At 46.0% G+C, this 10,194-nt stretch overlaps 1 long non-coding RNA gene across 1 annotated transcript; it reads right to left on the reverse strand.

The window, feature by feature from the left end:
• Nucleotides 1-2,489: 2,489 nt before the first annotated feature.
• LOC113910025 lies at nt 2,490-7,450 on the reverse strand. Its single transcript, XR_003515884.2, has 3 exons — nt 6,892-7,450; nt 5,113-5,590; nt 2,490-3,747 (listed from the first exon to the last, which is right to left on the reverse strand). It is a non-coding gene; the product is annotated as an uncharacterized LOC113910025 (long non-coding RNA).
• Between the last annotated feature and the right edge of the window lie 2,744 nt (nt 7,451-10,194).

The raw sequence follows: 10,194 nt of genomic DNA on the forward strand, positions 1-10,194 counted from the left end.
GTAATTAGATATCCATGCTTAGTCCTAAATTTGAAGAATCACTTGTTTTTCCTGATTAGATAAGTTTTGCTTAGTTTATGGAATTAAAGAAAAAAGCAGCCTCTGGATGAACTTGCCAGTTTTCCTTTTTTTTTTTTTAAACTGATTTTTCACTGTTGTTCATATTACTCTTCCCTCCTCTTTTCCTTAGTGTTTTCCCTCTGTCTCTCATATATCGAGTTAAGTTCTTAATTTTTCTTTATTCTTTAGTAATAAATACACTTCATGTAATGACTTTGTTTTTATTGTTGTTGAAGTGTTGATATGTAACATTCTCATTTTGTTTTTCTAAGTGCTTCATACTTGCTACTTATTTTAATTCTAGTATAGTTAATACACAGTGTTATAATTGCTATTCAGATATTTTTTCTTTTACCTTATAGTTATTAGGATCCTGCTTTCTTAAGACTTTCATGAAATTGGATTTAAAAAATATTTTATTTGGCCTGGAAAATTAGCCTATATAGTTTCTACCTTGATGAGTTTCTTATTAGAATTTTCTTTGTAGTCCAAAGCAGACCATGTCTTACACGGAGAAAAAAAAAAAAAAAAAGGTGTAAGGTTTACAGAAACTAGACTGGAATATAAATTTGTTAAATTGTATTACTAATTTTATTCTTTAGGTCCCTTATGTTCTTGTTTACTATGTGTGTTCCTCATCTGTGAAGTGCTGAGGGAAGCATATTGATCCCTCTCACTGCTATTCTTTCATTTTGTCCTTTTTTCTTAAACACACGGAGATGCAATGTTATTTGTTAACAATGCAGCTTGCTAGAAGCTTGTGCCTCTACAAATGAGATTTCACAAGCAACAATTCCTATTCCCGTTGTCTCTGCTGTTTTACCCTGGAACTCTGCTGTTTTCTGGTCCCTGTTGTTCTTCACATTTTTCTGACTATCTTTGCCCAGCCTTGACTTTAGCATCTTAGCAGCTCTTTTTTTTTTAAGATTTTATTTATTTATTTATTTATCTATTTATTTATCTATTTATTTATTAATTTTAGAGAGAAAGTGTGTGCATGCAAATGGGAGGAAGAACAGAGAGGCAGGGGCAGAGGGAGAGGGAAAGAATCTCAAGCAAACTCCCTGCTGAGTGTGGAGCCCGATGCAGGTCTCCATCCCAGGACCCTGAGATCACAGCCTGAGCCAAAACCCAGAGTCGGACGCTCAACCGACTGAGCCCCCCCAGGTGCCCCATAGCAGCTCTTTCTAAGATTATCAGGGCTCCCAAATCCCAGGAGCTTCGCTGTTGATGTTAGCGCACAAACTTTTCTCATTCTCCGATGGGAATTATGGTGGTAGGAGCTGCTCCTTAGGGTGTTGGAAGAATCCCACCAGATCACGCACATCAAACACTTAGCACAGTCTTATTGGTGCATTCCTATGAATCCCAAAGCAGTAGGATCATGGACTTCATAGTTTTCTGTTAAATGAAGTTTTTGCTTGCTGTACTTTACACCGCAGGTTGCCTTGTCAACTAATGAAGTTTGAATTTAAACAAGTGAAAAATATACAATTTGTGAAGGTTATTTATGAACATTTTCCACTGAGTGGGGGATTGCTCCAGCCTGAGTGTTGGAGTCCCCCTCAGATTCATATGTTGAAATCCTGACCTCCGTGTGAGGGTGTTGGGAGCCCCATGAATGGGATTAGTTCCCTTACACAGGAGACCCCAGAGGGGCCCTTCACCCATCCCCACATGAGGACATGGCAGGAAGGTGGCTGTCTGTGAACCAGGAAAGGGGTCCCCACCCGACACTGAGTTTGCTGGCCCCTCGAGCTTGGATTTCTAGCCTCCAGGACTGTGAGAAATCAACGTTAGAATCCACCCCTGTCACAGCTGCTCAGATGGACCGAGACGGGGATGGGGCCAGAGCTCCCCAGGCGCTCTAAGCTACGAGTTAGGGACCTGTCGACAAGTGACAAGTCTCCTGGGGGGCGTCAGGGTTCAGAGCGAGCCTGGCCGCCAGTGTGTGCGTGCACTCCTCTGCTCAAGGCCGCGCATCTCCGACTAGGACGTGGACTCCGCCTCCATGAGCTCCTTTGTGAAATGGACGTATGGGCAGCACCGCCTCCTCAGTGACCACTGAGTGTATTGGTGCATGCAAGCGAGTGAATCCCCAGCAGGTGGCAGGTGGCAGGTGCCGGGGGAGGGGGAGGCGCGATCGCTGTCACTCACGCTCTCCTCCCTCTTCCCCTCAGCTCTTGTCCAGGCCCCTGTAGCCTCACTCGCAAACTCATCTTAATTAATTGAGCTGCGCACACGAGGCGCTTTTGAGAGTAGCTCCTACGTTCCTGGTACCATGTTACTGCTTGCTGGAAGGTCCGTAACTCTTGCGGGAGATGGACATGTAAATATAGCGCACGGTTCGTAATACTTTACAACAAACTTAAAATAGTACAATCATCATTATAAAGCAGTGTCATGAATTGAAGAGCCACCCAGAGAAAGGGCAGCTATGTTGCAAGGACAGGGGCGCCTCTGCAAGAGGAGAGGTGCCCGTGGACGGACTCTGGGCTGTGTGGTGTCGGAGCCGGATTCATAGGCAAGGAGACAACATATAGGGAGGCAGCCCCTTGCCCTCCACTTCCAAGCATCTCCCCAGGAAATGCTCCTGCCTCTTCTGGGAAAGCCCAGCTCAAGCCCCACCTTCCCCAAGAAGCGTGTCCCAGCCCCTGCGGCTCACCCGCTCTGCCGCGGCCTGTGTAGAGCCCCGTCCCCGAGCGTCGGAGCTCGGACAGACGGTGCCCGCGGCCTGTCTCCCTGCCAGAGTACACACCCACGCTGTGCGGGACGTGGGCAGTGTCAGGGGCATGGGGGCAGATGGCGGGTCACTGAAACCATCACATAATTAATGCACAGTCCCACCACCCTGGCCGCGAGAGCCTGTTTCCCACCGAAACCCCCATTAGTCTTTGGAGAGGAGAAGAAATCAGTGATTTGTCTTTTGGGGGCGGCTCACAATCCACGTTCCTCTTCAGGAATCCGAGGGAGCGGAAGGGACCTGGCTCATGATTACAAACCGGCTGGGGACAAAAAGGCAAAGGGAGTGGCCTCGCTGCCGAAATGTCAAAGCCTCTGGAGTCGAGCACATACATCTCGTTTTATTGCAAGATTCCTGTCACCCTGTGAAGGCAGGCCATAAATTGATGGATGGGTTTCCCTGCCTTCCCTCAGCACCTCGGCTGCCTGGGAAACCAGATCTCAGAGGACCAGGGAGAGGAAATTAAAACGCCTTTCGAGGTTTTTCAGTGACTGCTGGTAGAGAGAGCTGGGGTGTTCGGGGTCTCTGGCTGCCAGCTCGCTTACGTGTACATAGTTTTTACTGCATTTTTGTAAGTGTTGAGCCATCCCAGTAAATCTTAAGGGATTGCCGCCTCCCGTGAGGGACCCGAGTGGTCGTGGGCTGCCCCGCTGCTCCAGGCCCCTGGGCTGTGATTCTCTGTGGCTTTTGGTTAATGAAGTAGGTGAGAGATTGTCAGCGCCTGGGCTATTTTAATTCGCAATTCTTTGATCACTGGGGGCCTAAACCTTTTTTCCGTATATCAGGTTTCAGCTTTTGTAAATAGCCATTTTCCCTGTGCCCCTGACGTAATGAATGGGTCCACTCAGCAGCTGCACCTTAACCAGGGGCCGCGTCGGTGCCCAGCACACTTCGTGCGGGTGGACAGATGGGTGTGCATCCCGCGTCCTCACCGGGGCAGGAGCCTGTGGGGGAGACAGACAGACAGACAGACAGATAGGTCAGAACCCAAATTCCACATCCCAGCAACATGGCTGAGAAGGCTATTTCCCCAGAACATTTTCCCCCGTTTTCATATGATTTTTGTTACTTTTGAAGAACATAGAGATGATTCTACTTTTTAATCGACCTTAGTATCCTTTATGGGTTCCCCCCCAGCCCATCATTTGTTACGTATGCATTTCTATTGCCTTTTCATTTTTTGTGGTCAAATTTTTTTGAAATCTCAAATCCAACTGAAATTTATTGCAGCATTTGATGTGCGTGAATTACACGCCTTCCTTTTCTAAATGACTTTGATTTTGCAAACATTGCACAAAACCACTTCCTCTGTGATTTTTGTAGCTCTTCTGTTACACACACGTTATGTGGTGGGTTTTTTTCTTGTGCCAATGCTGTAGTCTTATATTCTTGTTCATCTACCACACAGAGCTAGCACGTCCTAGGATTTCCTTCTGCTCTTGTGTGTTTCTCCCATTTATTATTTATTAATTATTTATTTTTGAAAGGGGATTCAATCTGTAGATTTATTTAGGTAAACCCATACATTTATAATATAACCTAGATATAACCATTCAGGGATATAATATGTTTTTCCTCTTACTCGGATTTTTTTTTTTAAATTGGTCCAAAAGTTTGATATTTTCTTTATAAAGGTCACTCTCACAGAATGTTGATAAGTGTATTCTAATTTGTGTGTTTTGCTATGATTTAGATGAGATTTCTTTTTAAATCTATTTTTTAGTTATTGCCAATGTGCAAGGAAGTCAGTTTTATTTTATATGTTTTGTGCCTGGTCAATGTTGCAGACTTAAAAAAATTAATCCTGGGGGCGCTTGGGTGGCTGAGTTGGTGAAGCGTCCGCCTTCGGCTCAGCTCATGATCTCTGGGTCCTGGGATCGAGTCCCGCGTTGGGCTCCCTGCTCCGCGGGGAGGCTGCTTCTCCCTCTGCCTCTGCCCCTCCCCAACCTGCTCGCGCACTCTCTTTCTCTCTAAAATAAAATAAATAAATCTTTTTTTACAAAAGAGACTTTTGTCTGACTTCTTTAAAAAAATTAATTCTAAAAGTGTTCATGAAAACCTTCTGCTTCTGTAGGTATGCAGTCCTCGTCTCTGCAGATAATGGCACTTTGTCTCTTTCTAATTCATCTACGTCAGGAGCACTGTCTTTTCTCTCTAATGGCATTCCAAGACTATGAATAACCATGGTGATTGAGAGCACCCCGGGTCCCTGGGTTGAGAAGGACTGTCGTTTGTACACTTTCCCCTTTGGGTATAATGTTGAGGGTAGTGAGCTTAGGCTATTTTATTGTAACAACACCAACACTTACTTGGTGATTATTCTGTGTCAGGCACTGTTCTGCGTACTTTATCTATATGTCACTTCATGCAGTCCTCATGTGAAAGCTTTCTTCTGTTTTCCAGGTGAGTTCACCAGGCACAGAAAGGGTGAGCTGCTGATCATTAGGGCAGTTAACGCAGAAAGCGGGCGCGAGTCCTGGCCCCTGGGCTGCACGTTGAACTTGATCGCGAACATTTCAGCGTCTTTTACAGTGACCATGAGATCTTTCCTGCTCGGTCTGATCCTGACTTATAACAGATTTCTCCTGGCTGACGCTTCGTCCTCACGCGCGCAGGATAAACCTTATTTTGTCCATAGGATAGTCTATTTATTGCTGATTTGATTAGTTTGTACTTTGAGATCTTTTTAATAGGCACAACAGTGATTGTTTTAGTTCAGACTCTTTCTGGTTATGTGATGTCCTTCAAAAGTTTCCTCCTTCATTATATTTGTTTATTTTGAGACACCTAAAAGTAGGGAAAACTGCAAAAATTAGTGCAAACTACACTTGCATACTCATGGCCTTGAGTGAGCATATGTGCTCCAAGGCTTGTTTTCTTTTTCTTAAAAGATATGAAACTTTTAAAATTAAAAAAGATAATAATTTATTTATTTTATTTTAAAAAATATTTTATTTATTTACTTGCCAGAGAGAGAGAGAGAGAGAGAGAGCACGAGCAGAGGGAGAGGGAGAAGCAGGCTCCACATTGAGCAGGGAGCCCGACATGGGGCTCGATCCCAGGATCCCGGGATCGTGACCTGAGCTGAACGCAGATGCTTAACCGACTGAGCCACCCAGGTGCCCCCAATTTTTAAAAAATGTATTTTTGAACTAAAAAAAGGAGTCCCTCTTAATTCTACTCCTGGGTACTTGCCAAAAGAATGGAAATCAAGGACCCGAAGAAATATTTGCACACCCAAGTTCCTACGTGCTCAGCAGCATTACTCACAATAGCTGGAAGGCATAAGCAATCCAGCTGTCCATCCACGGAGGAATGGATAAACCAAATATGGAATACTACTCAGCCTTAACGGGGAAGGAGCTCCTGACACCTGCTACAACATGGATGGACCCGGGGACACCACGCCCAGTGAAGTAAGCCGGTCACAAAGGGACAGATACTGTAGGATTCCACTCATACGGGGTCCCAGGAGGAGTCGAGTGCAGGGACCCAGAAGGTCGATGGTAAGGCGGGGGCGGAGGTGGGTGGGGAGCTGGTGTTTGATAGGCACCAACTTTCAGTTTCGCAAGAAGAGAATTCTAGACACAGATGGTAGTGATGATTACACAACGGTGTAAACACACTTACTGGGCGCCTGGGTGGCTCAGTCGTTAAACGTCTGCCTTCGGCTCGGGTCATGGTGCCAGGGTCCTGGGATGGAGCCCCACATCGGGCTCCCTGCTCAGCGGGAAGCCTGCTTCTCCCTCTACCCCTCCCCTCTGCTTATGATCTCTCTCTCTCTCTCTCTCTCAAATAAATAAATAAAATCTTAAGAAAATAAACACACTTACTACCACCACGTGCTATACACTTACAGACAGTCAGTTGGCAAAATTGAAGGTTTTACCACAATTAAGATAAAGAGTCCCCTTATGCTGCATCCCCACTCTCATTCTCCCCTAAGGCTCCGGAGAACATTTTCATGAATTTCATCTTTTATGTGTTTACAAACATACATATGGAACTATGAAAAATTTATGGTGTTCTGTGTTTTCTAAAATACCCATTCAAAGTTACACACTGCATGAAACATTCAGCAACCTTACATTTATTAACATTATTTCCGTGTGTCTGCATTTAAACTGCTGAATAGACACAATGCCATCTTATTAAGGTACGTTTTGTTCACCCATTCATTGACCGCTATCGAGGTGCTTTCCAATTTTGTTTCTGTTTCCCACAGTCCAGTAGTGCATCTGCATCCCTGCAGGACACACGCCGAAGATTTTCTCGAGTGTGCGCATGGGGGCCTGGGCTGCCGGGTCCCGGTGACTGTGGGCAGTTATCCTGAATAATGTCAGTTTGCCCTGAACGCCGTTTCGCCAGCGCACGTGCCTACAGGAGAGCGTGCGGGCGCCGTCTCCCCGCAACCCCACCAAACACGGGCGCTGACACTTTAAACGTTTGTTGCCTATCTGATGGGTGTGACATGCTGTCTCGTTACTGTTTTAATTTGCTTTTCCTTGGTTACTAATGAGTTTAAGTGTATCTTCCTGCATTTATGAGGCTGTGTGCTCTCCTCCCCTTGTTTCCTTGTTTTTTTTATTTTTGGGTGTTTTTGTTGTTGTTTTTATTTCCCCCTTTTTTTCTCTTCATTCCCTTGCTTCTCCCTTTCAGTTTTTTCTCTAATGTCATTTGATTTCCTTTTTCTCTTGATGTGATTTTCTGTTCCAGAAGTGTTAAGTTCATTCTCACCTCTGATTCTCCCTCCCTGTCCACCTCTCTCACTATACTGATTTCCTGTCATATTTTTAGCTTCTGTGTGTCCAAGTTTTTTTCTTTTTAATATTGTATTATGCATTTTAAACTAACTGCATTGTGATCTCAAAATGCTATCTATAAAACTTCTGCTCTTGTGCATTCATATTTTCTTTATGACTTGGTATGTGATTTTTTTTTTTTGCTTTTTCTTCAAAAAGAAAAAGCAAAACTTCTGTTGTTTAGGCCCCTGGCTGTGTGATGTTTGTTACGACAACCTGAGAAAAGTGGTATAAGCATTTACTCTGTGCCAAGAGCTACATGAGATGTTTAATCCCTACCGACAACCCCATGGTGTGCTCCTGTCCCCGTTTTGAGAATAAGGAAATTGAGTCTCAGAGAAGTGAAAATGGCTTGCCCTAGATCAACAGCTTGAAATTGGTGATTAAAACCTAGAAATTAAAATCTGTTTTGACAAGTGTTGGCGAGGGTGCGGAGAAAGGGGAACCCTCCCACACTGTTGGTGGGAATGCAAGCTGGTGCAACCCCTCTGGAAAACAGTATGGAGGTTCCTCAAACAGTTGAAATTAGAGCTACCCGACGAATCAGCAATTGCACTACTGGGTATTTACCCAAAGGATACAAAAATACAGATTCGAAGGGGCACATGCACCCCAATGTTTATAGCAGCAATGTCCACAATAACCAAACTATGGAAACAGCCCCAGTATCCATTGGCAGATGAATGGATAAAGAAGCAGTGGTATATATATATATATATATATAATATAAAATATAATTAAATATAATTATATATATAATGGAATATTACTCAGCCATCATGAAATCTCGCCAACATGGATAATATGGATGGTCTAGAGAGTATTATGCAAAGGGAAATAAGTCAGAAAGAGAAATACCATATGATCTCACTCATATGTGGAATTTAAGAAGCGAAACAAATGAGCATGGGGTAAAAAGACAGAGAGACAAGCCAATAAACAGACTCTTAACTCTAAAGGACACACGGCTGGTGACCAGAGGGGGAGGTGGGTGGGGGATGGGGGAAACAGGTGCTGGGGATGAAGGAGGGTACTTGTTGTGATGAGCAGTGGGCGGTGTATGGAAATGCTGAATCACTATATTGTATACCTGAAACTAATGCTACACTGTATATTAACTATATTGGAATTAAATTAAAATAAAATAAAATCTGTTTCCAAATTACATGCTTTTCCCTCTATATCCTGCCTCCTAAGAAATTGGAAGCAATTCAGATTCTGGTTCCTTTAGTGGAATCTGCTTTTACTTCTCTGCAAACTGTGGAACATTATTTCAGTTGCTCATGCTGTTCCCTGCAGCACTTCATGCTGTTCCACATCAGTTCTCATGCTGTTCCACGTGTCAGCTCTTCATGATGTTCCATGCAGCAGTTCACGCTGTTCCATATGTCAGTTGGCTGACACCTTTGAACCTGCTTCCCGTGGACATCAAGGAAAGCATGAGCCCCCCTGTGGCTCTGGTTTTGGAGTGCTTCCTCCTCCTTGCCATATGCATCTCACCCCACCTCTGGTTCATGGCCAGCACGGTTCAGATCCCAGTCTTGGCTCCATCTGTGCTGGGAGCCATTTCGGATCCCCACTGTTGCCCCCGCAGCACTCTGCATTCCCTCTCTCCCCCCAGCCCTTTCTCTCCCTTCGCTTCTCAAGTGAGGAATGGTGTGCCTCCCTATGTAATTATTCTAAACAGACTCCACCGCTGATCTGCAAACTGCACAGCAGTCCGGACTGTTCTTCATTGCGGGGAGCGCAGAGTCTGGCCTGGAGCGGGATACCCATAGCTGTTGAACGAGGGACTGGCGGAATGAATGAACACAAGGAGCCTCCTTCCCCATCCAGACTTACTTGGGGGATATGCCCAGTCTCACCATGGGCAGGGCCCTCTCGAAGTAGCAGTAGTTGGATACCCACATGTCGCCTCCAGAAGGTGGAGAGCAAGCACCAAACCTGGGGTCCTTGGGCCTGGACTGGAGACACGGCTCTCCCTCTCCCCCGCTGGGTGATACACCCAAACACTCTGGGCCCTGCTGTCCTCACGAGGAAGAGGAGGACATTGGTAGGTCTAGTCTGAGGCTCCCACCTTCAGTGATTCTGTGCCTTTGCTGGGCACAGCACCTCCCACTACAGGCAAACCACGAAGGAGCGAGGGGCGATTGGACTTGCTCCCCTGCGCACAGTCACAGACCACAGGCTGGGGCCCCGGGGTTCAGAGAGCACGGGCTGCAGGGCGGGAGCCTGGCTCCCAGGGTCAGAATCGAGGGGAGGAGGAGCCTGGCCCCTTGGCCAGCTCCGAAGGCCAGAGCAGGGGTGACGCAGTCCAGCCTCTGGTGTCTCTGGGCCCAGGCGTCCCTCGCTCACCATCCCCCACCCCCGGACCCTGTCCAGGCCGAGTCAGTCCCTGGGTGTCCACGGCCTCCCGCTGTGACGCGGCGTGCCTGCCGCCTCGAAGCATCGTCAAGGGCACAGACACGGACGTGTGGCCTAGACAAAGTGATTTTGCCTCGGAAGGGAAGCTCCATGAATCTTCAAGTCTCTGCAAACTTGGGATCATTAGGTGGTACAATGGCTAATGAATTTAATGCAGATAATTGC

The sequence above is a fragment of the Zalophus californianus genome, chromosome 6 (genome assembly GCF_009762305.2).
Source record: "Zalophus californianus isolate mZalCal1 chromosome 6, mZalCal1.pri.v2, whole genome shotgun sequence".
NCBI lineage: Eukaryota > Metazoa > Chordata > Mammalia > Carnivora > Otariidae > Zalophus > Zalophus californianus.